The following is a 13,011-nucleotide window of genomic DNA, read 5'->3' on the forward strand; positions in this document are numbered from 1 at the left end:
CCTGCCTGGACGTAAGTCACACAGCTACGAACCCCAGTGCAGGTCTGTCTGGTCTGGACGCCCCGGCTCTGCCGGTGACGTCTCCTGCTTTCATCACCCACCGCCCCACACTTTCCCATGCCCACCGTGAGGCCTCTGGGCAGAATTCAGAAAGGCAGCACTGCCTGGGACAGACGCCTCAGGAGAACAAACTGAAATCATGGAAGCTTGTGTCAATCCCTGATACAATCTTCAAACATGGGGAAACACAGAACAGCTCTGTACTTGTTAAAGATCAACACAAAGAGGCCAGAGTGGCTTTTTACACTCATTAAATGAGTGCACGGCTGTAATGTCCTTTGACACGAAGGTGGTCAAATGTGATTCTCCACCTTAGAGTTACAACTTTTCCACTCCAAGGAACAATTTCTCCATCCCGCCCACGAGTCACCTGTGTGGCAATCCCTTCTAGAGGCAGAATGGAGCCTGCTTGTGGCCCTGCTTGCCCTCATTCTGGCTTCCGGGCCGCCGCTCTCAGACTGAGCTCCCAGAGAGAGCCGCCCTTCCTTTCATGCCTCACCAGGCTCCACCTGGGGTAGACATTTTCATTGTCACTGCTTTTCTTTTTAATTTTAATTCACTTAACTAGCATAAAGTGCATTATTCGTTTCAGAGGTAGAGCTCAGTGATTCTTCAGTTGCGTAGAACACGCAGTGGTCCTTACATCCCTGCCCTCCTTGAAGCCCATCACCCCGTTACCCGCTCCTCTCTCACACTCCCCTCGGGCAACACTGCTTCCTAGAGTTAGAGTCTCCCATGGTTTGCCTCCCTGTCTGATTTCATCTTATTTTATTTTTCCCTCCCTTCCCCTATGACTTTCTGTCTTGTTTCTTAATTTCCACGTATGAGTGAAATCATGTAATTGTCTTTCTCTGATTGACTTACTTTGCTCAGCATAAAACTGTCTAGTTCCATCCACATCATTGCAAATGGTAAGATTTCATTTTTTGATGGCTGAGTAGTATTCCTCACACCAGTCAGGAAATGACAGATGCTGGCGAGGTTGAGGAGAAAGGGGAACCTCCTACACTGTGGGTAGGAATGCAAGCTGGTGCAGCCACTCTGGAAAACAGCATGGAGGTTCCTCAAAATGTTGAAAATATAGCTGCCCTACGACCCAGCAATTGTGTTACTAGGTATTCACTCAAAGGACAAAAACACAGTGATCCAAAGGGGCACCTGCACCCCAACATTTATAGAAACAATGTCCACCATAGCCAAACTGTGGGGGGACCCCGGCATCCATCAGCAGATGCACGGATCAAGAAAGGGTCCGTATTTACAATGGAGCATCACTCGACCTTTATTGTCACTCGCAGCACTGTCCCCCTCTGCTCCGGACAGAGTGCATCAGGGCCCGTACAGCCTTATTTCTCAAGAGGCTTGGCTCGGGTCTCAGGTTCGCTCTGAGGCTTTCACAAACCTGCAGTTGCCAAATAATGAATTTCTTCACTTAAAGAAATAATGGGGCAAATATGAATATCATCATTTAGTGTAAACCTCTTGTCCTACCCAGTCCATTGAAAGCATTGGCTAATTGTTTCCATAAGTCCTTTTTTTAAAGTTACACAATTGGACATCTGGGTGGCTCGGTTGGTTAAGTGTCTGCCTTTGCCTTAGGTCATGATCCTGGGGTCCCGGGATCAAGCTTTCTGTCAGGCTCCCTGCCCAACATGGAGCCTGCTTCTCCCTTTACCTCTGCTGCTCTCTCTCTCCCAAATGAATAAAATCTTACAAAAATAAAGTAACACGATTTCAGGTCAACAGAACTAACTTGTGGTAGAAGGTGTAAGTATTACAGAAAAATAACAACACTAATTAAAATGGCTGTCAACAGGATAACACAAATTTGCTGAGAGGAATAGCTTGCGTGAATTCTGGGTTGCTATCAAAATTAAATTTGTACTTAAAAGTCTATCATTCAAGGGGTTTCTTCATAATTTACAACCAATATGTCAGTTCATTTTTACTGTCTAACAAGTGGATGCAAAGCTTAATAACTTAAAAAAAAATCCAAGATATATAAAGAACTTCTCAAACTCAACACCCAAAAAACAAATATTCCAGTCAAGAAATGGGCAGAAGACATGAACAGACACTTCTCCAGAGAAGACATTCAAATGACCAATAGACACATGAGAAACCGCTCATCATCACTCGGCATCAGGGAGACACAAATCAAAACCACAGTGAGATCCCACCTCACAGCAGTCAGAATGGCTAAAATGAACAAGTCAGGAAATGACAGATGTTGCTGGGGGTGTGGAGGAGAAAAGGGAGCCCTCTTACAGTGTTGGTGGAGTGCAAGCTGGTACAGCCACTCTGGAGAACAATACAGAGTTTCCTAAAAACGTTAAGAATAGAGCTACCGGGGCGCCTGGGTGGCTTAGTGGGTTAAAGCCTCTGCCTTTGGCTCAGGTCATGATCTCAGGGTCCTGGGATAGAGCCCCACATTGGGCTCTTTGCTCAGTGGGGAGCCTGCTTCCCCCTCTCTCTGCCTCTCTGCCTACTTGTGATCTCTGTCAAATAAATCAATAAAATCTTAAAAAAAAAAATAGAGCTCCTGTATGACCCAGCAGGTGCACTACTGGGTATGTGCCCCAAAGATACAGACGTAGTGAAAACAAGGGGTACCTGCGCTCCAATGTTCCTAGCAGCAATGTCCACAATAGCCAAACCGTGGAAGGAGCTGAGACGTCCTTCAGCAGATGAACGGATAAAGAAGACGGGGTCCTTGCATACAATGGAATATTCCTCAGCCATCAGAAAGGATGAATACACACTTTTTACACTGCCGTGGATGGGACTGGAGGGGATGATGCTGAGTGAAACAGATCAACAGAGAAAGACAATTATCATTCGGTTTCAGTCATATGTGAAGGAGTGAAGGACATTCGTAAGGAACAGCAATGGCATAGAAGAATATTCATAAGGGGAAGTACAGAAGACCGTAGGGGAAGGAAGAGAAGGCTGAAGGGGGAGTGGGAGTCAGAGAGGGAGACCAACCGTGAGAGACCGTGGACCTCAGAAAACAGACGGAGGGTTTCAGAGGGGCGGGGCTGGGAGGACGGGGTAGAGGTGATGGGCACTGAGGAAGGCACGTGCTGTGATGAGCACTGGGTGTCACGCACAACTGATGAATCATTGAACACAGTGATGTGCTGAGTGCTGGCCAACGGAACCTAATACAAATAAACGGTCATTCGTCACCAGTTCGCAATTCTGTGGTTGGGCAACTTGAACTGGGCACCAGTGGGTGGTTTTCCCACTTGTCTCACCCGGAGTGAGTGCAGCTGGGGCTGGACACCTAGGGTGACTCCCCTGCATGACCGTCAGCTGGGATCCCGGGTTCTGCCCCTGGGACTCTGCAGCAGGCTGGCCTGAGCCCAGTGCAGTGAGAAGAGGGAAGATCCAAAGCGCGAGCTCTGCTTGAGGCACGCTTGCTGGTCCCCACCTGTCATAAGGCCAAACCCAGACCCAGACTCGGGGGTGGAGAAACCGGCCTACATCATGGTGGGGACGGCCAAGAAGAATGCACAGCGGATCACACATCCCGGCACTTGTCGCCTGGAGTCCTCTTCCGCTGAGGGGGCGTGGCTATCGCGCTCCTTGCTTTTGCACCTTTTGACTACTCGGTTTATCCGTCGGTTCAGTAAGTGTTTGTGGAGCGCCTCTCACGTGGCAGGCATTGTTTTAAGGACTGCAGATATGCAGAGAGATAGAAAAGGATTCCACTGGCTATTAAGATCCCAAGAACGCCTAGTCCAGAATGTGATGTTGGTAATAAAAGCAGGGATTTCCACCGAGTGGATTTTGGAAACAGCAAGAGGAGACTTGACCTGGGTCTGGAAGGAGGGGTTGGGGTCCTCCGGGTCAAGGGAAGGTGCCACTTTACATCAACATTACAGGACATGAATAGGTCCTGTTGGCTGAGACCTACAGGTGTCTGGTGTTGCTGGAAGGTTGAGGAGTACAGGGGTACATCTCTGTCCTCAAGGAATTAACAGGGGTCAGAGAGAGAAGTCATCTAACCGAAGCTGTGGTGTGTGGGGGCTCGTTGCTACCGGTAAACGTACTGGGATGGGGCACGTGATCATAGGCCATGGCGCACGGTGCACCATATGGTGTACTTTGGGAGTCTGTGGGAGAAAGACACTGGGAAGGAGAGACCCCAAGGGCTGATGTCCAGGAGCTAGAGGCCGCCCTGAGCAAGGAGAAGCAAGGAGGTTCCGTTGGGCTGGCGGAAGGACGCTGGGTGCTGAGAGACACGGCCGGCCAGTAACTCACAAGGGCCCCCATGGCGTAGAGGAAGGCACTCCAGCCTTGTTCAGAGAGTTCTGGGAGAATACTGGAGACGCGTGTGCGTGTGTGTGTGCGTGAGTGTGCACGTGCGGGCGTGCAAGCATGCACCGCACAGGTGAGGACGGATGAGGAGGTGGGGCAAAGTTTACAACCACAATCACGCGTCAGAGAGATGGCTCAGCCTGGGATGTGAAAGTCAGATTGGGAAGACAGTAACGTGTTTAAATTTTAACTTTCAGGAACAGAGCGGCTGTGGTCCTAGGGACGGGACTGGATGGTCCTAGGGACGGGACTGGATGGTCCTAGGGACGGGACTGGATGGTCGTAGGGACGTCGTGGAGACACACACACAGTGGGAAGCACAGGCAGAGAGCAAGGGGCGAGCGTCCAAGACGCACTGCAGCGCTGGTTCTCCCTCCACACTAGCCTCCCGTGTGAGCCCATGTGCCAAGCATGGCCTGCTGAGAACCTTGGATCGGCCATTCCCTCGGTGTCCGTGTGGCTCCCATCCTCACCTCCTTCCTCTGTGCAGGAGCTGTTTCCTGGAGAGAACTGGCCTGGGGGCCCTCCCCGGCGGCACCTGTCTGTGCCGTGGCCTCCAACACCTTCTACGGTGCTGCACATAGTCCACGCAGCCGCCATGGCCGTTGTCCTTTGTCCCTTGACTCCTGGAAAAAAAAAATGATGAAAACAATGAATTTCATCTCTTTTTTTCTTGATGTTCCCACTGCCTGGAGCATGTGGGTCACATAACCGATGCTGAAGACACGCTCATCCAACGTACCCACGCCAGACGGTCTGGAGAAGTGAGGTGAGGGCAGAACCCCGTTCAGGGCTCTGACAGCCCGCAGCAGTCACTCTCGTGAAGAAGGAAGATTCTAGAATGAAGGGAGGGGCAGAGAATAGACCAGGAGGAGGCCGTGACCAAGCAAAGACCCGGCGTGGTTGGCCAGCACTGTCTGCATATTTTCCCTGGAGAAAAATTGTAGTTTAGGAAAGTCTTTTCCAGAATGGATTAATGTAGTGTTAGGGTATGTGGGGCCAAGGGCAGGCAGGAAGAGGAAGGGAGACAAAGGAGAGAGAGAGGCTGACTGCCTGCCAGAGGTCCCTGAAGCCAGAAGAGAGGAATGCCCAGGCCAGGTGAAATCTATCTCTGCTAAGAAGCAGGCGAGACCACAGCGGGAAGATGGGGCGCCCGTGAAGCCGTCTGATGCAGAGACACGGATCTGCTCGTTCTCGCTCACCTGGGGAGTCAGGGGGTCTGTGGATCGTCCCTCGGGGTCCCCGGTGAGGGTGGGGTTCTGTGGATCATCCCCAGGTGAGGCTGGGGGTCTGCAGATCGCCCCTTGGGATCCCAGATGAGGCTGAGGGCACAGGCAGGAGGCGAGGGAGGGATGTGTGGGCTCAGGCTCGAGGGTCCCCAAAGAGGAAGGCCCAGGTGGACACTGCGGCCGTCTGACAGGAGGGTAGAAGGACCCCCAGGCCGTCAGCCCTTCAAGACCATGTCTTCGGTGTTTCCCTGGTCGCCTGTGCGAGCGCTCGGGGCGGTCGGTGAGATGCCCAAGACGTTGGCCCTGCCGCAGAAGAAACATATCAGAAAAATGAAACCAGATTTAGAAATAAATCTAAAAAAACCATCAAATATAATTACTACAAGTGTACTAAGAGCTTTTATTAAAATTCTAATATTATCAAAACGGATTGAGGAAAAACAAAACCTGTAATCCTTTCTCAGAGTCATTTTTTTGACTCTGACCAAAGTTTATTTAACAGAAGAATTTGAGATGAAAATGCACATGACCTGATTTTTATATTGTGGTAGAACAAGCGCCGTGGAGAGGGGGCGTGTGAGGCAGCTGGTTTCTCCTGATGAGCACACGCATTGCCTGTACTCGTTGCAAGGCTTCTAACCTGATACTATTTCCTCGATTACCACCGGTCCAGTGTTGTTCGGTGGCCTGCTAGCTGCCGTCTCCACGCATCACAAGATTCATGAAAGGATCGAGCCCCCACAGTATTCCTTGGGCATGTCCGCCACCCGGTAACTTCGATGATAGTTTGTTCTCCATAAATTTTTTCAACTCGGGAGGGTGAGCTTTGCTCATGGTGTCTACTCAGCAAGCTCCAAAATGCCTAAGAGACATTTTTTTTTTAAACAAGGAAGAAAAAAAGATAGAAAACAAAAAGATGAAAAATGATACAGCAGGAAAACAGGAACCAAAAACCGTTCCAGTTACATTCGGGTAGAAGTCATATAGACATGGATGGTTCAGTACATACCGATAAGAGTGCCAAGAAATGGGGCATCTGGGTGGCTCAGTGGGTTAAGCCTCTGCCTTCAGCTCAGGTCATGATCTCAGGGTCCTGGGATTGAGCCCCGCATTGGACTCTCTGCTCAGCAGGGAGTCTGCTTCCCCCTCTCTCTCTGCCTGCCTCTCTGCCTACTTGTGATCTCTCTCTCTCTGTGTCAAATAAATAAATAAAATCTTTAAAAAAAAAAAGAGTGCTGAGAAATGATGGGACAGATCGTAATTTGCAGAAGCTCAATAAGAGAGTTAAGACACGTAAAGCAAAAATTGATTTGCACTACTAGGTATTTACCAAATAATACAAAAATACTAATTCAGAGGGGCACATGCACCCCGATGCTTACAGGAGCATTATCTACAACAGCCAAACTACGGAAACAGCTCCCGTGTCCATCACAGATGGACGGCTAGAGAAGATACGATGTACGCGCACGCACACACGCACACACGCACACACACGTGCAATGGAATATTGCTCAACCAGTAAATGGAATGAAATCTTGCCATTTGCGATGACGTGGACGGAGCCAGAGTGCAGTACGCTGAATAAACTAGTCCCTCAGAGAAAGACAATTACCGCAAGATTTCACTTGTGTGTGGACTCTAAGAGACAAAACAAAGAAGCAAAGGGGTGAAAAAGGACGGAGAGGGAGACGAACCAGGGACTGGACTCTTCATACGGAGAACACACTGATGGCCACCGGAGGGAGGGGACGGAGGAGGGGAAGCAGGTGGTGGGGATGAAGGAGCGCACCTGTCGTGGTGAGCACCAGGTCATGCGTGGAACTGTCCAATTGCTACCTTGTGCATGTGAAACTAATATTACACTGTATGGTAACTGCAATTTAAATAGAAAGTTTAAAAAACTGTTTTGATTATAAAGATAAATCTACAATCATAAAAGGTTTGAACACAGATCTTAAAACTGGTCAAAATGAGCAGATTTTAAAAATCAGTAAAAATCAGAATATTAGAACATACTTAACAAGCTTGATCTAACATAGTCCCTCCAAAAATAACAAGATGGAAGTTATTTTCAAGCACACAGAGATGTCAAGCAAATGTATGACTCAAAACCCAATACTATTGTGATTTGACCATATACTGGCCCATCATGCAAATCTTGACAAATTTCAAAGGATTAAATGACTCAGGATACATTTTCTGACCAGCCTGAAGGTATAGAAAGCGTATGCATGGAAAACTCTTGTATTCAGTCAAGACAAGCCTTTGTGTTCAGTCAACCTTCAGGGCTTCGCGAGAAGTGTAGACTGGCTGTGTCCCCGGAGGAGGGGGTTCGTGGGCTTCTTGGACTGGGACCAAAACCTCTTGTAAGTAACTCAAGGCCCAGAGAAGAAGTTGTTCTGGAAATACGGAAAGCTGGGTAGTAATTTTGACACCAGTCCCTTTCCTAGCACATTCCGTCTGCAAGCAGTGTTCTAAGACTTGCGCATATATTAAATTACTTAATTTTAATGATAATTGTACGAAGTAGGTGCTGTTATTACTCTGTTGTGCTGAAACAGAGTGGCTACGGCATTTGTTTGTGTTAGGTCCGTTCTAAACGAAACGAGACTGAGACAAAGTGAAAGTTATTTAAAGCTCTATTCTATGCCAAGTATTAGAAGTCAGACTGACCGGCCAGGGCCGTCTCCGAAGGGAGCGACCACCCCCAGCTTACAGGCTCCAGAATTGACTGACTGACCGGTCAGGGCCGCCTCCCAACCTTACAGGCTACCTTTTATTGGGTGAAACGGCAACCGTATCTCGGTATCTCAACCCACCGGGTTTGTGTGTCTCTTGCTGATAGGCTAGTTTCATCCTGTCTGGTGATGTGTTATTCAAGATTACCCCATGCCAGGAACTGTTTCAAACAGTACTTTTGGGGAAGGCTTAGTCAGTTGACATATTCAGTGTGAGACCTTCTCGCTGTTACAAACAGTCCTTCATACTGGTTGGATGTCTCCATCTGGCCTGACTCGTCCTTGTATGCTGGGCTCTGTTATCAGGAACCAGCCGACTACATTTACTGGTTTCCCGGACTTGCTTCTAAGTAAGTTTCTCTGGGGGGGAGGGTCAATTTAAGTTTATTGCACAAACAACAAAGTGGCTATTTGCCCAAGACGGAGTCGCTCTGGCTACATAGGTCCTTACAGTTTGGAATTCAGAAATACACGTACTGGAAGGGTACACAAATGCATGAATGACATTAAAAATCTTTCAAGAGGTACAAAAATAAACTACCTGATTTGTCTCAGAACCATAAACGAATGGAAAGTAGCAAATAAATATTGTCTTATAAAGAAAAATTCAGGCACGGATGGTTTGAACAGCAAGTTCTGTGAAACAGTCAAGAAAAAAAAATAATCTCATTGTTACACAAACATGCGCAGAGTTAAAAAGAAAAGCAAGTGAAGTAAAAAAAGAAGAAAAAGACAAAAAAATCAATCCTCTCTTATTCCTTTATGTGGACAGCAGAACCCTGAAACCGAAACCTGACGGCGATGATGCAGAAGAGGAAAGCTACGGGCGCAGCTCACTTACACACCGAAGCACAATCGTGGCGCATTCGTACACCGAACACGAGATACGCAAAAGTCATTTTGCGCATCATTTCAAGCTGTTTATCCCAGGAATCAAAGGTTTGTTTAACGTTAGAAAAATCAATTAATTCATGGAAAAATCATACAGTCTCAACGGATGTCAAAGGACGCGTTAATTTCTGAAACATCCCTTTATTATATATAATATATAAATAAATAATGATATAAAGATGTTACATATTGTAACATTATGTAATGCACATTAAAAACATAGATGAATCTATATATAGCAAAGGTATATTCAAATTTCATATATATATGTATAAATGAAATAAAGTGATATTACATTTCTTAAATGCCTGTGGTAGATAGAATAATGCCCCCACTCCAGGGTGTCCATATCGTAATTTCTAGACTCTGAGAATGCCGCCTTACGTGGGAAAATTTCCTTTAGCAGCTCGAGACAGACAGCTTGTCCCGGATCACGCGCTGGGCACAATGCAGTCACACTCGCCTTTAAGAGGAAAGAGCCTTTCCAGGTCGTGGTCAGAGGAGACATGGACAAGGATGAAGCTCAGAGGGAGAACCCAGGGACAGAGCGCCAGCAGTGCCAGGAGGACGTGACAGGGACAGGACCATGAGCGGAGGGTGTGGGCAGAGCCCCCCCCCCCCAGAGAGGACGACACCCCATGCGCCCACTGCCAGGTGGCACGTCTCTGTTGTTTAAGGCCAATTTCTTACAGCAGTGATAGGGTCTATTTAATTACTAGCGAGCCCGCAGCATTTTTTCCTAATTTCTGACACTTAGAGATTTTCTCTTCTGCACATTATCCGCTTATACCCTTTGCCTAGTATGTTTTAAAAAACCACCGTGGCCTCTTTATTTATATTAATTTTTATATTATATTATTATTTTATTTATTTTATATTTATTTATATTTATTTATTTTATATTATTTATATTATATTATCTTTTTATATTAAGATACGAACTTCTGTCTCCCATTCTTACTACTTTCCCAGCTTACCACCTTTTGTCATTGATGATAGTGTGTTTCTCGATGGATTTTTAACAATTTTCAGAGAGCAGATTCGATTAAAATTTCTTAATTCATAATTTAATTCTTAGTTCTAATTGATGTCATGTTTAATAATAAATATTTACCCCCAAATGAAATAAATATTCATGTATATTTCCTTTCAGAATACCACTGTTTTCTCTTTTTAGATTGGAAGTTTTAACTTAAATGTTTATTTTAAAATCCATAGTGTAGCATTCATCGATGTTCATTTTTTTTCCCCAAACAGTACGCCAGTCTCGCCAGTCTTTTAAATACAATCTTTTTTTTTTTTTTTTTTTTTTTTTCAGATTTATTTGTATATTTTAGAGGGAGGTGAGGAGCAGCAGAGGGAACGAATCCCTAGCAGACTCCCGCTCAGGGCAGAGCCTGACCTGGGTCTCCATCTCCCCACCCTGAGATCAGGACCCGAGTCGAAACCAAGAGTGAGATGCTTAACAGACCGAGCCACCCAGGCGTCCCAGTGCAATGCTTCTAATAATCCAGTTTCCCTACACATTTGTGACTTCAAGTCGGCCACATCCGAAACACTTCACACCGTTGCTGACATTCCCCTCCTGTGCTGTCGACAGGTCGACAATCCTTGAGTGAACATACTGTTTGGATTCCTTGAAATTTAAGTTACATTTTTGGTCCTTACTGCAAATTTCCCCCAGTAGTCTTGTTTTTGACAATATTCCCGGAGGCGAACAGGAGAATCACTTTGTGGAGTTAAAAAGACGGTAGGAGTTTGGGTCGAAGTTACGTAAGGTGGAGTGTAATTTAATTTCTCCCGCCAGAACCACGAAATATGATTCAAGATTCCAAAAAAAAAGTTTTCCAGAAGATTTGAGCGTCGCGTTTACAGAATTTCTCTATTTTTTTAGCTAAGTGTTCACGTAAATTAATTAATTCATTTATTTGTCTGTGTTTTAAGCTCCGCGTTTACAGAATTTCTGTATTTTTTTAGCTAAGTGTTCACATAGCTAACAGTTAATTAATTCATTTATTTGTCTGTGTTTTAAGCTCAACCACTGTAGAGTGAAGGGAGGAATGGGCACCGTGAGCCCCTGTCCTGGGCCCCTGGGTACCAAGAGCACCGGCAAATAGCTCCAGACTCCCCAGCCCGCTGGAGCCGGGGGCCAGCCGGGGGCCGCAGCGACACACATTTCCTCTGTGTCCAGTTAGAAAATCTCCATTTTTCTTTTCTGTTTTTCTAACATTCATTTTCTTTTGTCTTGCTCTTGTGAGCCATCCTCTCGAGGTGGAGACTGGCTGTCCCCGAGCAGGGGCCGTCTCCATTCCGGAAGACTCCGGCGGGAGGAGGATGGATCCCAGGGTGGGGACAGGTGTCCCTGGAGCAGGGACCAGGGGCTCAGGGGTAGGGAATAGTACGAGTGAGCAGCCAGGGGTAGGAGCTCGGTACCCCCAGGCTCACACTGGCTTTTGGGGTGCTCTTCTCACATCTAAGCCTGGGTCCCCCAGAGCTGCAGGGGCACCCACCAGGGCCAGCCGCTCTCCAGGCCAGGGGACAGGGACCGCCATGTATGTCCAGCAGCACGGACACCAGACGGCACTGGGCGGGCGCCCACTCCACGGCCCCATGCTCTGTTCGCCTTTATGATTGTTGAGAGACTCTTAGCGACACAGCCCCAGGGCCTGCGGAAGGCAAAGGCCACCCATCCCCCTGCTCTTTTACCCACGATGACGACACATGAACAAGAGCCGTAAGCGGTCAACTGCTCGGAAAGGACGAGAGATGGGAAGGAGGACGCAGGCTTGCTCAGCGCAGCCTCTGTCAAGGGAAGCCCCACTCCTCGGCCCCCGCACCAGGCGTCCAGCCCCGTCCTAACAGGGAGGCGGTTCCTGGCGTGAAGAGAGCGTATGAGCCCAGAGCGGAAGACCGACCCGAGCCATCGCCGCCCAAGCAGATGTGATGGGACCAGGAGGCACAGCCACGTTTCTTGCGGAAAGTCAAACAAACACATAACTCAAGAAACAAGATAGTTGGGTCATGGAACTAGAATCTAGCGTACGTGGAGAATACAGTCTATTGTCAATTTTTATTTGTTTTACTTTTGAGAGATTTTGTTTGTTTATTTGACAGAGAGAGACAGCGACAGAGGGAGTACAAACAGGCAGAGAGGGAGCGCAGGGAGCCTGACCGGGGGGCTCGATCCCAGACCCTGAGATCAGGACCTGAGCCAAAGCAGACGCTCAACCTACGGAGCCACCCAGGCGGCCCCCTCAAGTTTCACTTTTGAAACAGAGACATTTGAGGACATGACAATAAAGGCATCTTCTGTTGCTCCAGGAGGGGACCCGCGGCCCTCCATAATCTGGCGGGAGCGCGCTACAGTCCTGTGGGCTCCACAGACAGTAGAAGTACTTATGCTCGTCCCCTTCAAAGCGACAAGGCACAGAGTGACATCTGGGTTGGGCCAGTAACTTGGCCAGGAAATGGCATGGAACTTCCAAGCCCAGTGTTTGGACCCAACTGGAATCTCTGGGGCAGCAGGAGAGCAGGGCTGCAAACCCTCCCCTTGGCTGCTTTCCGTAGGCGGCCTCCCGGGCTTGCCCACCAAACAGCATCACCCGGGGACTTCTTAAAAGTCAAAACCAAGTCCTCTGCCAACAATTTAACATCCCATTTGGGGTAGATCTCCGAGTCCACCTCTCGAGTGCGGCCGTGTTCCGGCTCCAAGCCACGCCTGTCACACACTCTGGCTTGGTGGCAGGTGCCTCGGGTCACCACCATCT

The sequence above is a fragment of the Meles meles genome, chromosome 3, assembly GCF_922984935.1.
Source record: "Meles meles chromosome 3, mMelMel3.1 paternal haplotype, whole genome shotgun sequence".
Classification (NCBI taxonomy): Eukaryota; Metazoa; Chordata; class Mammalia; order Carnivora; family Mustelidae; genus Meles; species Meles meles.